General features: G+C 51.5%; 1 protein-coding gene and 1 long non-coding RNA gene across 18 annotated transcripts in view; one reads left to right on the top strand and one right to left on the bottom strand.

Moving 5' to 3' along the window:
- Nucleotides 1-18856, bottom strand: part of PITPNM2 (phosphatidylinositol transfer protein membrane associated 2) — a 166814-nt gene that overhangs the window by 89380 nt on the left and 58578 nt on the right. The window contains exon 1 of one of the 16 annotated variants that reach the window (XM_055358284.2): nt 7719-7934. The exons of the other annotated variants lie outside the window; for them this stretch is intronic. The gene's annotated coding sequence lies outside the window, so the exon portion shown is untranslated. Of the gene's footprint in view, nt 1-7718; nt 7935-18856 lie in introns of those variants that run through there. 16 annotated transcript variants of the gene reach the window in all.
- LOC101137801 (uncharacterized) lies at nt 7949-16532 on the top strand. Of its 2 annotated transcripts, XR_008670454.2 has the most exons (4): nt 7949-8561; nt 9457-9528; nt 16323-16363; nt 16477-16532. It is a non-coding gene; the product is annotated as an uncharacterized lncRNA (long non-coding RNA). The 2 variants fall into 2 exon arrangements; XR_176037.3 differs by lacking the exons at nt 16323-16363; nt 16477-16532 and adding an exon at nt 9805-11313 and having other exon boundaries at nt 7952-8561.

Consider the following 18856-nt stretch of genomic DNA (forward strand, 5'->3'; position numbering starts at 1 on the left):
AGCCTACCATTCGCCACCGCCTACACAGGTGGTTCATCTCCTAGCACATCACACCTGTTCTCTGTGGTGAAACACATGAAGTAGACAGTGTTATCTCTATGTTACAGATGAAGAAACTGAGGCACATATCTCCTCATGTGCAGTGCTGCTCCTACTACCCTGAGCCACCAATGCTGAAATCCTCAGCCTAAAACACATAGACCCCGCGATGCAGACTGTCTTTCTGATGATATATGATGTAGCAATTTTTAAAAGAAAGGGAGCCACTCTGCTCCTATAGCAGAATAACAGTGGATCAGGATCAGAGTGACCCGGATTTTCCACAGTGTAGAGTGGCCTCATACTCTGGGTGGAAGCCCTGGGGCAAGTGAGTGGTAGGGCAGATGCAGGGGGCTCTCCTCCAGCTCAGCCCCAGGCTGCCTGCTCCTTCCTCTCTCTAATTCCTTCCTTTTCTCTTCTCAGACAACTAAGGTGGGTGGCCGTGGAGTGCAGGGAGAGTGAGCACCCCCCAGCTCTCCTCACCCAACTTCCTTGGCCTCCTCCCATACTGAGCACCCGCTGAAGGACAAGGGCTGAATACAGTCTTCAGGCCAAGAGCCCAGCAGCCATGCCCGGTGCAGAGCAGGTTGCATGTATAACTAATGAGTGAGGGAGAGGGAGGGAGGGAGTGAAGGAGTGAAAGAGCCAGGGATCCAAGTTCCGGTTCTGCCTTCACAGGCAGGCTACTCAACCCTCCGAGACTCGGTCTGCTTATCTGTAAAATGGGAGCAACACCAAGTACTTCTAGGGTGGCTGCAAACTGTTAAATCAGATGAGACTTGGGAAAGTGTCTGTGAAGTGGATTTAAGATCCCAGTGCAGACATAGGTTAAGGAGTTTGCTGAGCCCTGCTCTGGGAATTGAAGCAGAAAATGGGGAGAAGCAGAATGCAAAGTTAAAGATGCCCAAATACAAATGCCACACTCACACTCACTGCACACACTCTCACATACCCCATAGGCACACACAGGCACATATACATGCCACACACATGCACACACACCTCACACAAACATACCACACATGCACATATAAATACACACATGTCCATATGCACACACCACACACACTCACATATACACCCCCCACATGCACACACCACACACGCATATGCAAACACATCACACACCTCACATAGACACACACATGCCTACACATACACCCACACACCCACACACACACACACAAACACACACATATGGCCTCACAGCTCAGCACACCCTAAGCTTATCAGTCTCTGATGAATCCCTTCCCTTTGGGCTGGCGGCCCTCAGAAGCCCTGGACAGAAAGCCAGCACCCAGAGGCTCCCCTGCAGACACAAACATGCCAATCTCTGTAACACACCAGACCATGCAACAGAGCACCAGGGAGGAAAAGAGGGAACAGAGGCAGCTCTTTCCAGAAGCGGACAGGGACAGTTGTCTCGCTCAGGTGAGACACTGAGCTGTAAAGCAATGCATAAAAAGGACAGCTGTCTGATCTTACCAATCCTGGGAACCGTTTACATGGGATCATGTTAGCATGAGAAGAATGCCAAATGGTAGGTACACCCCTGCTAGCAGGCAGGGAAAACATATTTGTGTGTGCGTGCATGTGGGTGTGAGCTTGTGAGTTGCAAGTGCATGCCTGCATGGCATGTACACATGTATTTGTGTGAGTGTGCATATGGGGAGGCTGTGTATCTGCAAGCATATGTGCACTTGTGTATGTGCACATGTGGGCAAAGGCGTGTATGTGCATGTATAAGTACGTGTGTGTTCAGGAAACTCACAAGAGAGACTGGGGGAGAGTTTAATGTTCATGAGCTTCTCTCTTCCTGCAGTTTAAGTCATCATGCAACACCACCAACAGACTTTTTCAAAGCTAGGCACGGGCTGGGCGGGGGCCAAGGCAGATGTTCTGAGTCCCAGAATCTCTGACCCGCATCAGAGCAGCCTGTCCTGCCCAGCATAGCCTGGATGGTGGACTCCACCATGCTGCAAGCCAGGCCAGGGAAAAATGAATCAGACTTTCTCCTGGGAGCTTCACTGGCTTCGTGGGGTCTGTCTGAACCACAGGGCTTCCCACCACGCCCTTCCCTGAAACCCAGCGCTCCTGTCAAATTAAAGAAAGAACCACTCACCGCCTGAAAGCCAGCCAATGCGGTGATTATTCCAATTTTCCTGGAACGAGCTTTCCACACTTTCACGGGCTGGAGCCATCGGCAGCCCAGGCTCCCACCTCTCCAAGCTGCTCTCACGCCCCCTGCGGCTCCTTTCAAGTTAAGTCACCACTATGTGAAGTTATACTTTAGAGCAGCCGCTGAGAAAGGACACAGGAGGGCGGAGAGGCTGGGGCAGAGCACTCACGATCTACCTCAGGCAAATGCAGCCAGGCTGGAGGAGCCCGCCTCTCTTCTCAAAAGCCAGCTTGGCTCTGGCTGTTCTTTTGACTTTTGGGCTTGGTAACTGAACACACACTTGCATTGCCCTGAGCTCACACGAAAGCCCTCAGGGCAGAGGAAGCCCAGCTGCAACGGCAGGGCCGGGTGCCTCCCATAGAGGCTGAGAGCAGAGATGACGATCAGGTGCTGCCACTTGTGGGCTGGCCTTTAAGGTGTCACATCAGATTTTCCGCTCACTAGCAAACCAAAACCAAACCAAACAAAACTAGCACATGGCCTCCCCGCCCATCACATTACTCGTAAACCCATCAGAATTCCCAGCAACCAACCAGAATCCAGATGCCCGTAATGTCGTTAAGAAGCCTGCACACCGCCCAGATGCCAGGAGGGTCTAGGTGATTCTCCAGCCCCAAAGCAGAGGAAGAAACAGCACAGACCTGTGCAGACACAAAAGCATTCCTCTCATCCTGCCCAGTTGTAACCCATCTGATTGCTCAAAGAGAAGCACCAATCATTGAGGGTCTCTGGGGGGCTCAAAGGCAGTTTTAAAGAAACAGGGCTTTGGGGAGATAAGCATAGTTTAAAGATGCCCAACCACAGAACCACACAGGGAGTCCTGTCTCAGGCCACCTTCAAGGCTCTGATGCTGTTATTAAAACAATCTGACAGACAGAATTCTGAAACAAAAAACAGAATCCAATCGGGTGCTCATGAGGCTGAAGTCCTATATTCAGCTATTCACTTTGTGAGCCAATTCTGGTCCCACCCTCAATCCCCACTGCACCCTGAGACACAGACACATACCGGAACATCTAGACTTCTCTGCAGTCAGCCCTCCAAGTTGAGTGCCTCTTTCAGAGTTGACTATGGGTTCCCTGGTACCTGAACTCTGAAGCTCCCTGGTGAGTCAGACGGGGCTACTTGGTGTACACTTCCTATTTAAAGATCAGACAGGGGTTACTCTCAGACACCATTCAAACCCATAACTTCTAAGAACTGGGTGCTAAATCCGGTTTCTTTGGCCCTCACTTTCCATCAACACGGGAGCTGTTCTCGTTGACAACCAGGGGTTCTTTTTTCCATTGCCTGCTGCACAGGAAGCAGAGATCACGGTGGGAGCTGCCTGTGCTGGGCATGGGTCGGAGTGTGTCTCCCCGGGCTGCGCTGCTGAGGGGTTAGCCTCACAGATTCCCTCTGGGAAAGACACTTAAGAGTCATTCTGAATGCATCTACTGGGGATGGGGAAGAAATGATGCAGAATGTTGACCCACTGGGCAGCAGGCTTGAAATCCTGCCTGACCAAACTGTGCCGAGGGGCTGTCCCAAACAGATGGTGCTATCCAGACAGACACACTGGCAGGGCCGCTCTGCCTGAAGCCAGCCAGCAGACGATCCTCCCTACACCACCTTCTTGGAAATCTTGGTTATGGGGGATATCTGGGTGGGGAGGGACATCCCTTGTTATCAGGGGTGGAGAGGGACAAAACATTTCCTCACTGAACTCTCATTTTCAGATAATGAAGGATTGGTCAGAGAGACAGCCAACGTGTGGCCAACAATCACCACTCCAGAGCCCTGCCCCATCTAGGGCGCACGTGCATGCCTCTAAATTTCCTCCCCTCTCCTTGGTCCAACCACAGTCCAGGAAAGCAGATTCTCTATGCTCCGTGGCAATCACAGTGGAAAATGGAAGTACAATGGAGTGCTGTACCTACCCGAGCACCAGGAGGCAGGAGTCGAGCTACTCACAGACTCCCTAGAGGAGAACTCCACGCACCCAAACTCTGCTGTGCCCCCTCTGAGTTCTGAGCATGCCAGGTGAGGCCTCTCCCTCTCTCTCTCCCTCCATCCCAGCTCTTCGGAGAGAAAGCAAGCAGCCCGCGTGACCAGACAGAGCCTTCCTTGCTAATAAACCCCTCCTGAGGCTGTGACATGTTTCAGAAGGAGCAGAAAATTACCTTTTAGGAAGCCAATGTGAGGGAAGGGGTGGGGGGACAAAGTATCAGAGCCAGGAGGTGCGCACCACAGGAGCCAGGCTGGGGTCACGCAGCAGCCTCCCATCCCTGCAGAGGTCCGCTGAGCTCCCCATGCTGCCGGCCTCAGGGGGCCGCCCCCAGCACGCAGCTCTCCCAGCAGCCCATGCCTGGAGACAGAGGACACTGAAGAGCACGCGTGTCCCCAGGATGGGTGGACGGAGGAGCTGCGAGACTGGGCAGGGATGCCGGAGGAAGGGAGAAAGGCAGGCCGGAGAGGAAGGGGTGGGGAGCGGAGAGGGAGGGCGGGAAGGAGGGAGAATTGATTTTCTCTCCTCCACTGGGACCACTGAGCTGAGTTGCCATGGAGAAAGGGGAGCCGCTGGCAGAGCCCAAGGCGGGCGGAGGAGCCATATGCCAGAGGGAAGGCATCAGCAGAGAGCCAATCCCACAGTTCTGCTGCTGCAGCCTCCCCCATACCAGGCCTCAGGGTCCAGGTGGCTAGGCGGGAAGGGGTACCGGCCGGACTGGTGGGCAAAAGCAGCAGCTGGTGGCCACCACCATGCCAAGGAAAAGGGAGGAGATGGGGGCTTTCTCGCCTGGCTCGTGGTGCTCCGCTGCCCCAAGAGCCTGGGCCCTCCGTCTCACGCCAGGCTGCCCAGCCAGAGCCTGAAGTCGGGACCCCAGAGACTAAAGTGACCCTCTCCCCGGGCTTAGGTGTTACCTGGTGTTAGGGGAGGCGTTGCGGATTTCCACCTGCCCGGCCTCCCTGTTTCTAAAAATCTGTTGCCAAATCCTGAGTCACATCTTCCCATCCTCAGGGATGAGGGGATACCCACCTATGGAAGGGCTCCGATGGCCCAGTGCCACCCATGTGGGAAGCAGAGGAGAAGGGAGGCTGCTGGGCACAGCAGGGGGAGGGGGCTCTCCTGGACACACTGGCAGGTGGATGGGGACTCCCAAGCTCCCCACGCTGGGTGGCATCTCCCATCACGCCTGTGCCAGCCTCACTGCTGCAGCTGCCCACGTCCCAGCTTCGATACTGGCTTCAGCCACCTGGCCCCACTCATACCGGGAGCAGCGAAATGGGGCTGGGGAGAAAGCCACGAGACCTCAGTGGGGTCGCAGTCTCTCTCCTTGGAGATCACATGACCAGGGGCAAGTATGGTCACTTCCTTGAGCTTCTATCTCCTTATTACAGACAGAGATGATACCACGTTCTACCAACTGGCACTCCCAGGCACTCAGACGTGGCAGGACTTGGGGAAGGCTCAGGGCAGGCACTAGTGCTGTCCTGGGCCCATCTCAGGAGCTGTGGTCTCCTTAGGGCTGGGAGCACAGTAGCAGCATCCTCCAGCCTCCTATCTCTCCCTGCTCACTTGGTAGACTCCTCAGGACTAAAACTACAGCAGGTCTGCAGCCGGCACCAGAGCCTACCAGGCCCGGCTGCCCTGACACAGAGACATCTAAGTTGGGGCACAGCCCAATCCTGTCGCTTTCTCCCTCAGTGTTTTATTTCACTTCTTTTTCTTTTTTCTTTTCTTTTTTTTTTTTGAGACAGAGTCAGGCTGGAGTGCAGTGGTATGATCACGGCTCACTGCAACCTCCACCTCCTGGGCTCAAAACAATTCTCCTGCCTCAGCCCAAGTAGCTGGGATTATAGGCGCCCACCACCACACCCGGCTAATTTTTGTATTTTTAGTAGAGACAAGGTTTCGCCATGTTGGCCAGGCTGGTCTTGAACTCCTGACCTAAGGTGATCCACCCATCTCGGCCTCCCAAAGTGCTGAGATTACAGGCATGAGCCACCGTGCCCGGCCTCTCTCTCACTGTTTTATGATGAAAGTGTTCAAGCATATGGCAAAGTTGAAAACATTTTATAATGAACATCCATATATTCACCATCTAGATTCTACCGCTTCTTCTCACTTTTTCTATTGCAGTAAAATACATATAACACAAAATTTACCATTTTAACCATTTTAAAGTGTTCACTTCAGTGGCACTGAGTATATTCACAATGTTGTGCAACCACCACCTCTACCTAGTTCCAGAGTTTCAGCATCCCAAAAGGAGACCCATTAGCAGTCTCTCCCCAGTCCCCTCTCCCCCAGCCCCTGTCAACAACCAATCTACTCTCTGTCTGTCTCTATGGATTTGCCTATTCTGGACATTTCATATAAATGGACTCATAAACTACATGGCCTTCTGTGTCTGGCTTCTTTCACTCAGTATCCTGTTTTCGAGGTCCATCCATGTTGTGGCGTGTGTCAGTCCTTCCTTCTGTTTTATGATAGAATTGTACCCCAGTACATGGATGGACCACATTCTGCTTATGCATTATCCATCAGCCAATGGACATGTGAGCTGTTTCCACCTTTTGGCTATTGTTGTCACATTTTTTTTTTAAGACACAGGGTCTCGCTCTGTTGCCCAGGCTGGAGTGCAGTGGTGTGATTATAGCTTACTGCAGCCTCGACCTCCTGGATTCAAGTGATTCTCCCGCCTCAGCCTCCTGAGTATCTGGGAATACAGGCCAGGGTCATGCCACTGTGCTCAGCTTCTCACTTTTAAAATGAAGTCTTCAGAGCCCAGTGAAATGTTCCAGAGCCCCTCCTAAGGGATTTGTTCCCAAAGTTGCAGGCCCAGAGGCCCCAAACTGAGTGCTCATCTCACCCTGCCTTTCCACTAAAGCAATGCTCCCCATGGGTGACCAAGTAAGGGAGGCTCCAGCTGGCCCTGGGGCCCAAGGCAGAGATCCTAAAAGCCGGTGTGTAGCCCACAAGTGGGCCTCCAGCCTCCTCCAACCCATCCCAGGTAAGCAGCCAGCTGGGGAGGGAGACACATGCATGTGCCAACCCCACACCCATGCTTTGAGATCAAATGAAACCCGGTGCCAGGACCACTGGCACTCACTGACTACGTGACTAGCCAGTCATCACCCCTCTCTGAGCTTCAGCTTCTTCAGCTGTGAATGGGGCAACACTCTCTACCCCATGGCTTTGCTCTAGAGATGATGCTGGCGCCGCCCAATAGAACTTTCCCCAGTGATGAACATGTTACACACCTGCACTATCCAGTGCAGCTGCTGTGACCTGCCACTGGCCCCAGGTGGCTACTAAGCACTTGAAATGTGATGAGTGGGAGTGGGAAATAGAACTTTTCCATTTTATTTCACTTTAATTTATAATTGAACCTAAATAGTCACACTAGACTGATGGTCAGTTCTAAGGCCTGAGGAGATGACAAGTGTAAAAGGACGCATGGTCCAGGCCCAGGCCTAGCTCCTGGTCTCTTCCCTCAACCCCTCCTCTCCTACTTACCCCACAGTGTCTGGGCAGGGGAGCAGGCTCTGTCCACAGCCTAGCTCCAGAGGCACCTCTAAAAGGACAGAAGGTGGATGGTGGGGCTCTCAGGGAACAGCACAGATACCAACTGGGGAGTGGGCACCATAGACTCCATAATGACGTGGGTCTGGAACCGCAGGCCTCTCCTCTGCCCTGTTCTAGAACCCCCCAACTGCTGTTTCCCCTAGCAACTCCTGAGGTTATCCCTGGAATGTCTGGGCAGGGGCTGTAAAATTGGAATAGGTCCCCCCGCAATCCTTAATGTGGTGGCAGAGACCCCTGAGGGGATGTGCAGAGGGTCTTGGTTCTCGGCTGGGCTGTGGAGCTGGGCACTCAGGGAGTTTCACATAGCCACGAAGCTGCTTTCTCAGGCTCCTCTGGCAGGGAGCGTCAGGATGAGAATCCAGACCTGACTGCCACCCAGCCCTCTCACTTTGCAGATGCAAAAATCCAGACTCAGAAAGGGAGGTAACTTCTCCAACAGGGCGGGGTCTGAAGCCCAGGGTCCCGACCCCACCAAGCTGGCCCTGCAGGAGCCTCCTGAGAGGTGTCTCGGGAGCAGACCCAGGGGAAGGGGGCACTGTGCACTCTTGCCGGGTAGGCAAAAGTCTGTCTGCTTCTCGGCAGCTGTGTGGCTTCAAAGCCCAGACAGCAGGGACTGAAGACTGAGCAAGCCACCCCTCTCCTGTCCCAGACCCACCTGAACCCACCAAAGCTGGGAAAGGAGGGGTAGTGGAGACTCCAGAAAAACAGGAAAAATTTAAACACAACCACTAAGTAAAGCATCATTAACTCCTGTTGTGCTGAGCCCACAAACAGGTAGGAGTCACGTAGAGGTGGGAGCTGTAGCTGAGGATGGGCCTGTACCCCCACCCTGCAAAGCCTTCTCCTGGCTCCCTCAACAGACTGGCCAGAAGGACCAGGACATGCTCAAAGCCCTGAATAGCCTCTCTCCACCCACTCACAGTGAGGGCCTGCAGGCTCTGCCCTGCCACCTCTCCGCCCTGGCAAGGCCGTGGGCAAGTTCCCGCCTTGGGGCATCTGTACTTGCCACTCTCCCTCCCCTCTGCTCAAGGGCCCCTTCTCACTAAGGCCTTCCTTGACACCCTGATGTAAAACTTGGCCCTGACTCTAACCCTGGCATTCCTCTGACCCTTTCTAATTTTCTTCAGAGCGTTGATCGTTATCTAGTACCCGACTTACTTTTCTTTCTTCTTTCCTTTTTATTTTAAAAATTGTACATGTAACATAAAATTTACCATCTTCGCCACTTCTTTATTTTCATTTTTTTGAGACAGAGTCTTGCCCAGGCTGGAGTGCAGTGGCACGATCTCAGCTCACTGCAACCTCTGCCTCCCGGTTCAAGCGATTCTCATGCCTCAGCCTCCAAATAGCTGGGAATACAGGCGCCCACCACCATGCCCAGCTAATTTTTATATTTTTAGTAAGACGGGGTTTCACCATGTTGGTCAGGCTGGTCTCAAACTCCTGACCTCAACTGATCCGCCCGCCTTGGCCTCCCAAAGTGCTGGGATTACAGGCGTCGCCACCGTGCCTGACCCATCTTAGCCACTCCCAAGTGCACACAGTTCTATGGCATTAGGCACATTCACATTGTTGTGCAACATCCCCACCATCCTTCTCCAGAACCAATTCACCTTCCCCAGCTGAACTCTACGCATTAAACACTAACTCCCCATTCCCTCTTCACCAGCCCCAGCACTCACTGTTCTACTGTCTGTAGCTGTGCATTTGACAACTCTAGGGACCTCATCGTATAATCATGGTAAGTGGAATCATACAGTATTTGTCCTTCTGTGTCTGGCTTCTTTCACTGAGCATGTCTTTTGGGTTCATCCATGTGTCGTAGCATGTTCTTTTTAAAATATTGTCTGCCCAGGCACAGTACAGTAGCATACGCTTGTAGTGCCAGCTACAGGAGGCTGTGGTGGGAGGATCGTTTGACCCAGGAGTTTGAGTCCAGCCCCCTTGGGCAACATAGTGAGACCCCATCTCTAAAAAAAAAACAAAAAAGTTTTTAACTCTGTGTCTCTCCTACTAGAATGGAGTCTCTATGAGGGCAGGGATGTTGGTTGGCTGTATCCTCGGGCTGGAAGAGCACTGGCATGCAGCAGGCACTGAACAGAATTTCTAAATATACAAACGGATGAACCAATGGATGGATGGATGAATGAAGACCCTGTATAGGTCAATGCCTCAAATGTCTGCGCCTGGCCTGGAGTTATGTCCCTCACCCCCACTGTAGACTAACTCCTGGTCCCACCCTACGGCTTTGGAACTGAAGCCACAGGCCTACCATCCTTGAGAGGTAGCGGTGCTCACCATGGCAGGACGCCCCACTTGATGGTAGGCTTCTCCCAGATGGCTAACTGCTTCGAGTCTTTCCCCCAGATGTAACATGTCTATGGGAGGATTATGACATGGGCAGATGAGAGTCCCCAGCCATGGAGGTGACAATGTGCCCTGGAGCCTCACAGGGCAGCAGCCACCAGGAAGAGGCATGGAGGCCAGGAAGGTCCTGGAACACCAGAATTCGGCCAACAGAGCCTGAAGCCAGCACATCGTGGAGGGGCAGCAGCCTGGGGGCATTCGGGAGACCTGGAGATGTGGCAGCTGGCCAGGAGCTGGGCTACAACCTTGACAATCACTAACCTCTCACTTCCTCGTCCTGCCAGGCTATTTATAGCCTCCCTCTCTCTGAAAACTCCTTCACCCATTTTTCTGAGCTTAACAAGCTTGGTGAATTGAAATCAGGTGGACCACCTCCCAAACCTCAGCAAGCCTGCTGGGGTGACTGCACTCAGGCCAGGCCTGCTGGCAGCTCCTGCTCCATGACAGGGACCCTTGAGGGCCTGCTGAGAGTCACAGGGTTGGGGTGCCCCCGGGAAGGTGGCATCTAAAGAGAGGGCAGCAGCTGGGCACCCAGGCAGACCTCAGCCAGAGATGCTGGACGATGGTGACCCCAGAAGGGCTCAGCTCACCCCAGGCCTCCTCCCTGCTTCAGGAAAAACAAAGAGATTGGGACAGTGGAAAAACAGCTGTACCTTTAAATTATCTGGCCCACAGATATGAAAAACATTTGCATGCTGAAGCTGTTTGCATCTTCGGTTATTTTTAGGGTGAACCCAGTTGCCTCCCCTTGGAACCGGATGAAGCCCCAGAGGCACGTAGTCCTTTTTCCCAGACGGGGGTCCTGGTCCTGTTTCCCTGGGAATAAGGCTTGAGCATGAGCTCTCTGGGACCCAGCCCCCGACCAGAACCACACCGTGCATTCAGGCTTGGGAGGAACTGGAGCACCAGGGAGCCAAGGCTGCAACTTTGAACATTTGCCACTGCTGACATCGTGGCCACCCACCTGGGGCCAGAAAGAGCCCCTCCGCTGCCCCCAGAGCATGGGTGAAGAGACGAACGCTTAGCCTACTACCTCCTCTCATGCCAGGCCCAGCTGATGGGAATATTTTGCTGAGATATTTCTAGCACCAGCAGCAATTAAAGCAGATTTTCTCTTCCACTCCCCTTCCCCAAAACAAGAATAAATCAGTTCTACCAATTTCCCAGCTAATGATTTCCTCCATTAAATTAAAAAGAAGAAGAAAATGTTTTCTTAAATGGATTACCAGCCCTGTGCTTTCAGAGACCATGTGACCTGTCAACTCCTTTTAAAGTCTGATACATCAAAGTCCCTGAATTAATTTTTAATAAATAAAAAAGTCATAATCTAAGAAGCACCATCCCACACACCCCCCTCCCCCATCAAGGGTCAGCTCTGAGCTGACTCTGGGAAGCCAGCTTAATCGGGCCAAGTATGGCTCTTAATAGAGAACCAGATCCATTCCACAGATGGGAGAGACAAGGCTGAGAGATGTCAGGTGCCCAAGCACAGAAATCAGGCCCTGAGATGAACCTAGAGTTGTGGCATGCACCGTAGAGTCCTACATGTGGAACTGAGTCCTTGATTTCGAGGGGCGCCTGTCTGGAGAGATGCAAACAGGTAGATCCAGGAGCTGAGGAGTAACTAAGTAGGTGTGAGCTAGCGCCATCTGCGTGACCCAGATGGGGGCTCCTGGGCAGGACCTGGGCTTCTCTTCCTCTTTTGCTCCCTGGCAGCACCTGGTATAGGGTCAGCACACAGTGCTGACATCCCCTTTGCTTCAAAAAGCCCACCCCCTACAACACATACAAACCTCAAAAACATGATGCTGAGCAAAAGAAGCCAGATACAAAAGGCCACATATTGCAAGACTCCGTTCCTATGAAACATCTAGAAGACGCAAATCCATAGAGACAAAGAGTACGGCAGAGGCTACTGGGGGTGAGGAAAAGGGTTGGGAGTTGTTAGTTAATGGGTGCAGTTTCTGTTTGGGATGATAAAAAAAATTCTGGAAATGGATAGGGGTGATGGTTACACACATTCTAAATGTACTTATGCCAATGAACTATACACATAAAAGTGGTTAACACAGAAAATTTTATGTTATGTATATTTTACCACAATAAAAAAAAATACAAGGAGTAAAAAGCCCACTCTCCAAAATGCAACTTGAAGATACAGGATGGCCAATAACTCCACAGGGACAATGGTGGGACCCTCTGCAAACTGCCCCCAGCCAGACTCAATGCTTAAAGCACACCGCAGAGGCTCACAGGGCCTGTCTTGTCATGTATGAACACCAGGGACCTTCAGAGAAGGGCTCTTTGTGTGAGCCAGCATGACTGAGCCAGGATGCCCTGTCTCCCTGGCGGCCAACCAGATGCCACAGGGCAGGCAGGGTCTGAGAAGTCTCTGTGGACACCTCCCTGGAAGGCACCTCCTGGTCTCGGCATTCACTGCACCCTTTTCCTGAAATGCACTTCCCGATATTCCGTAACTTGCTTCCTACGTTTATTTAGGTTTTCACAGGGAGGTCCTCTCTGACCATCTACAGTTAGAAAAATACTGGGAAGGTTGCTGGAGCCAGGCAAGGTAGCTGTGAGCAAGAACAGGAAAGCCAGGGCCCCAACACTATGACATGCCAGCACCTTCCTGCTCCCTGGCTACAGAAAAGCAGCTTGCAGGGGGCATCAGGTCCTGGCTCCATCATTTACCAGCTAGGGGGCCTTGGCTAGTTCCTTCAACCCTCTAAACCTCGGTTTTCTCTTCTACAAAATGGGGGTGAAGACAGTGTTTGTCTCTTGGGCTTTTCTGAGGACTACAATGAGATGATGTATAGTAAGTGTTGAGCATACGCCTGGGACATGGTCAAAGGTCGGTAAATGGTAATGATACATGGATTATAATGGAAGTACAACATTAATCCCTTAATGCTGGCCAGGAGGTGTGAGTCAGCGATCCTGAAGGCAGGGCAAGGGGCCAGTCGGGCCAGACCACAACCACAACTACTCTTCTCAGCATGTGAATTAACTGATTGAATCCTTTTGTCCCCATGTTGCATATGAGGAAACTGAAGCACAGAGAGGTTAGTGACTTGCCCCAGGACATACAGCCAAGAGGTAGTGGAGCCCAGATTCAAATTCTAGTCATCTGGCTCCAAGCCTGAGCTGGCCACCACTGTTCCATAGGGTATCTCAAGGGAAGTGTGGAAGAAGGCTCTGAGAAGAGTCTCTGGCGTGCAGAGGCAGACCCACAGCCAGCTTGCACAGCTCTGACTTCCGGACATGAGCCTCTGGAAGTCCTAGGGAAAGGTCTCAGAGCAGGTCCCTCAGGGAAGCCCACAGAATGGTTGGACTGGCCTGGTTCTTCTCAGGCCCAAGACCTTGGTACTCAGTTCTGCTCAGCCCAGCCACTGTGATTAGCACCCAAGGGTGCAATTAACTCCTTCAGAACCAAGGCTAGGGCACTAAAGGGAAGAAGTATCTCCATGTTCTGGCTTACGAGGCATTCCTCAGATCCTCAGAGAGCCTGGAGACAACTAGAGACCCAAATCCTTCCAGGGACTAGAAATAGCGGGCCCTGCACACTTATGGGAGACTCTGTGTACCCTGCTGAAGGGCAAGCTGCTTCCAACTCCCTCTCAAAGGGAATGAATTTCCCTCAATGCAACTTTCTTTTTCTTTTCTTTTTTTTTTTTTTTTGAGACAGCGTCTCACTCTGTCGCCCAGACTGCTGGAGTGCAGTGGCGCGATCTCGGCTCACTGGCAACCTCCACCTCCCAGGCTCAAGCAATTCTCCTGCCTCAGCCTCCCGAGTAGCTGGGATTACAAGCACATGCCACTACCGCCCGGCTAATTTTTTTAGTAGAGACGGGGTTTCGCTATGTTGGCCAGGCTCCTGACCTCAAATGATCTACCCACCTTGGCCTCCCAAAGTGCTGGGATTATAGGCATGAGCCACCGTACCTAGCCCTCCATGCAACTTTCTAAAAAATGCCTACTACAAACCTCTTAACTAATGACTCTCTTAGGCTGCTGCAATACAGAATTTCTTTTTTTTCTTTTTTTTTTTAGAGACAGGGTCTCGCTCTGTCACCCAGGCTGGAGCGCAATGGCACAATCACAGCTCACTGGAGCCTCAAACTCCTGGGCTCAGGCAATCCTCCCACCTCAGCCTCCCAAGTAGTTGGGATTACAAGTCTGCACCACCATCCCTGGGCAATTTTAAAATGTTTTGCAGAGACAGGGTCTCGCTATGTTGCCTAGGCTGGGCTCAAACTGCTAGACTCAAGCAATCCTCTGGCCTTGGCCTCCCACAGTGCTGGGAGCTACCACGCCCAGCCAGCAATACAGAATTTCTAACTAGTCTCCCTCCTTTTCACTCCAGCCTCTACAAGGTGGCCCAAGTGAGCATGTTAAAATAAAAACACAAATGAGATTATGCTACTCTCTACCTCAGAATCCTCCAAGAACTCTGTTCACACTTCGCGTCAAGTCCAGCATCTTTACCATGACCTGCAAGTCCTCCAAGGTTGTGCCCCTGACTCTCCATCATTTCCTACCACCTTTCCTCTCTTGTTGTGTTCCAACCACCCTGCCTTCCTTGCTTGCCTCAAACTTGCCAGGACACTTCAACCTCAGGGCCTTTGCACCTGCTATTTCCTCTCTCCCAGATATTACATGACTTGCTTTCTAAATTTATTTAAGTTTCTACAAAGAGGTCCTTTCTGACCATCCTATCCAAGCTCCCGCCCCCCGCCACCCCACACCTCTCTCTTCCCTCCCCTTGCTTACTTTTCTTCCTGGCATTTAGCACCACCAAAGAGCATATTTTAGGAAGGAATTTCATTTGGCTCACTGATGAATCTGTGCTTAGAACAACACCTGGCACATGAGTGGTGTTCAAAACCTCTGTTGATGGCTTTAGAAGTGAGAATGATGGGTGGAAGGTAGCGACTAGAAGTGGAGGGGTGTGGGGGTGGCAGGAGGGTGGTGTGGGGCTTTTGAGAATTGGTGAAAGAAGAAAAAGCTTGAATAAATGAACAGAAATAAGTTAAAATGATAATCAAAATATCTTCCCTGCTCCCCGCAAAATATCTCCAGGCCCAGAGAGTTTTATAGCTGATGTTAGCAAACTTTCGAGAAGTTCAGAAAAAAAGGTTACTCTTTGCTGGGGGGAGAGGGACAAATAAAACAAAAAACAGGCACATCTTCATGAACAAGATGCCATCTGAGTAGGCCCTAAAGTAAGATTTGAAGCCACGACAGCAACAACTTGGAATCCCCCAGGGAACCTTGTGTATGTCTCCTTTGCACTCATGTTGCTGCCTCCAGAAATGCCCTTCTCCACCTTGCCTCTGGTCTCAGCCCTCTGTCCTGCTTACTAAACCTGCTCTATCACTCTGGACATCCAAGCACACAGTGAGCACTGCATAAATGTTAGCTGCTGTTGGGCTTACTTGCTTACATGTCCGAGTCCCCGGCTAATTTGTATCCCCAGTGCCTGACACCATAGCAGGTATACAAAAAATGATAGAGGAATGAACAAGGCACACAAAAAGCCTAGCAAAAGCTACATATTTACTCTAAAAAAAGCTTTCGGGCACAGCTGCTGTAGGCATGCAAACCAAGGCATCCAGGCTGCGCAGCCCCGAACCCACCCTTAAACTCTTGGCCTCGTGAAATTAGGCAACAGGGGCCCTAGGTGAGCCAGAGGGCACTGAACTTTGCCTCAAAATTAGCGCTTCCTGATATGAGCAAGGAGGTGACAGCAGCCAGAAATCGCTACCCTCCCTGCACCCAATGAAGCTGATAGAAAGCTCTGGGTGACTCAAGGCTCTAAAATGTAACATTTGTCTGGCTGTTTACTTCCCCTTTATGCAGCTCAACTACTTAGATCCTTCTTCCTACTAGTGGGAGATGGATCCCAGTGGTGAGAAAAAAGCAAACCAAGTCCTAGAGTCTCAGGGGTCTTTAAAGCTGATCCGAGGGAAGACAGAGATGAATAAAGATGGAGGAGGAAGAGAACAGAATTTTTCCTCCCATACTCACACAAAACAGATCTCGAATACCCGTGCTTCATCCCCAACTATCACTACTCATGCAAACAAAGCCAGAGAAACCCCTGGATTAGCTACTGCTCTAAGAACTGACTGTGTCTTTCTCCCTCATCCATCAATCCCCTATCAGCCTTCAAACTCAGGTCAAAATTCCATGGAGCAGGAAAGCAGGTAAGACCTGGATTCTGAGTGTGATAAACCACCATTCTCTGTGAAAAGGCCTTGCTGTGAGCCATCAAGACCACAAGCATGAGTCAGAGCCAACAAATGGACATCTTTTGCAGCCAGTGGAGAGACAGTGAGCTTTGCCCATGAACAAAGATGACTCAGTGGAGCCGCAGAAAGGAAATCAACATTTATGGAGTATTCTTGGAGTTATCTACAGCTGTATAACAAATTAACCCAAAACTTAGCAGTTTAAAACAAGAAAAATTTATTATTTCATGCTGTTTCTGTGGATCAGGAAGCTGAGAGTGGCTTGGCTGAGTGTTTCAGGGTCTTCCACGGGGTCACAGTCAAGATGTTGACCAGGGCTGCAGTCATCTGAAGGTTTGGCTGAGGCTGATAGAGTCATTTCTAAGTCAACTCATGTATGTGACTGATAAATTAGTACATGGTTTTTGGCAAGAGGTCTGTCTCACTTCCTCACCACATTTCTGAACCTTTCCAGAGAGCTTGAGTGTCCTCACAAGATGGTGGCTGGTTTACCAGAGAAAGTGATCCAAGAGAAAGGAGAGCAGAAACCACATTTTCTTTGTTTAGAGACAGAGTCTCTGCCACCCAGCTGGAGTGCAGTGGCACAATCTCGGCTCACTGAAACCTCCGCCTCTCAGGTTCAAGTGATTCTCCTGGCTCAGCCTCCCAGGTAGCTGGGACTATAGGCACAGGTGCCAACACACCTGGCTAATTTTTTTTTTTTTTTTTTTGTATTTTTAGTAGAGATAGGGTTTCACCATGCTGGCCAGGCTGGTCTAGAACTCCTGACCTCAAGTGATCCACTTGGCTCGGCCTCCCAAAGTGCTGGGATTACAGGCGTGAGCCACCACGCCCGGTCCACACTGTCTTTTATGGGGCCTTGGAATTCACAATCTGTCATTTCCAACACCCTGTGAGATACACAGGTAGCCCGATTCAGTATGGGAAGGGACTTCACAGGGATATGACTATGGGGATGGGAGACTGAAGCCAGCCTGGAGGTGGCCGGCACAGCCACACTGTGGTCTTCCTAACCCTTGATGTAGACCATCTCCTTTCAACCTCAAGACAGCCCTTGAAGGCAGGCATTTTCATTTTACAGACATAGGTTCCTGCGTACCCGCACTGACCTGAGCCTCTTGTCCAGCCTCCTTGGGGCAGAGAGAACGAATCGGTGGTGAGCCATGTAGTGAGAATATAGTTGCAGGAATCCAGGAGGAAGGAGGCTCAGGAAAAGTGGTGCAGGATTCAGCCACTCACATGGTTACCACCTTGCTACCAGGGCCAGGCCACCCAGCCACTGGTGGCCTTACAGAAACAGCAAGGAGCATCTGCTCTCTCGGTTCTGCCACCTTGCCCCTCCCGGGGTGCCTGGCTTCACGGCAGGATTGCCGTCCTGCAGCCAGTTCATTAGGTGGCCCCCTGTGCAAGGTGCCTAAGCGATCTGTGGCTGCAGGTGCCACCTCATGGGGTTCGCAATTTATAGTCACTCAGAGGCAGAGGACACAGGTGAAGAAGGCATCAGTCCCACCAGCTACCAAAGCTGCCTTGTCTCGCAGGAAAACATGACTGAGGCTTATCAATTTCCCCCATTTCATTCTCACCATCACTGACAGGGAAGAAGAACTGATTAAGTCCATAAATCTAATTTCTCCACCTAGGGCTGGATGGTTCTCAAGGACGGTTATTCCTCCTCTGCACAGGCCTGGGGTGGGTGTGCTGAGTGAGGGTCGTGGAATTGAGACAGAAGTTGGTATCACCACCCCCAGGACCAAATCCATTTCCCTATGGCACAAAGGCAGAGAGGTGCATTTGAGCACTACAAGCACTAGGGTCAGCTTTGCTGATATTTTGGAAGAGGCAATGACATTATGACTCCCAGATGGGCCACACTGATTCACACTGGAAAGCACCTTCCCGCTGTCACCCAGAGCATATAGGAGCCTGGCCTGAGTTTCTACACAGAATATGTGTAGAAACACATTTTTGGGCTGCCTCATGATATAGAGAAGACCTTGGCCTTGGAGAATCAGAGCTGTCCTGATCCACTTCCAAGCTGTGAGACCTCCTTGCACCCTGAGTCCTCATCTCTCACCCTGCCTTGTGGGGCTGATTCAAGGGGGAAGTGGTATGATGTGCACAGAGGCCCCAGCACAGCACTCACCAGGGGGAAGAGAGTCAACACTGAGCTGTTTCTCCATTCTTCCTTGCCCTCTTGCTTTGTTTTGAAAACTGAGGGATCCCTGGAGTAAGGTGGCCCAGCAGAGAAATCCCCCAAAGAGCGTTCTGCACCTACACACTGGAAGTGGGTACGACAGGCCCCACTTGGATGCTACAGACTGTTTCCTGCAACCCCTGAGTCCAGCCTTGGGCCCAAGAACCAAGGATTGGCTCTGGGGTGGCTCAGCAGAAAGCTGAGCAGGGCAGTTAATTTTAATAAAAGGACTCCAATCTGGCACCATGGCTCAC

This window comes from Gorilla gorilla, chromosome 10 (assembly GCF_029281585.2).
Source record: "Gorilla gorilla gorilla isolate KB3781 chromosome 10, NHGRI_mGorGor1-v2.1_pri, whole genome shotgun sequence".
NCBI classification, from domain to species: domain Eukaryota; kingdom Metazoa; phylum Chordata; class Mammalia; order Primates; family Hominidae; genus Gorilla; species Gorilla gorilla.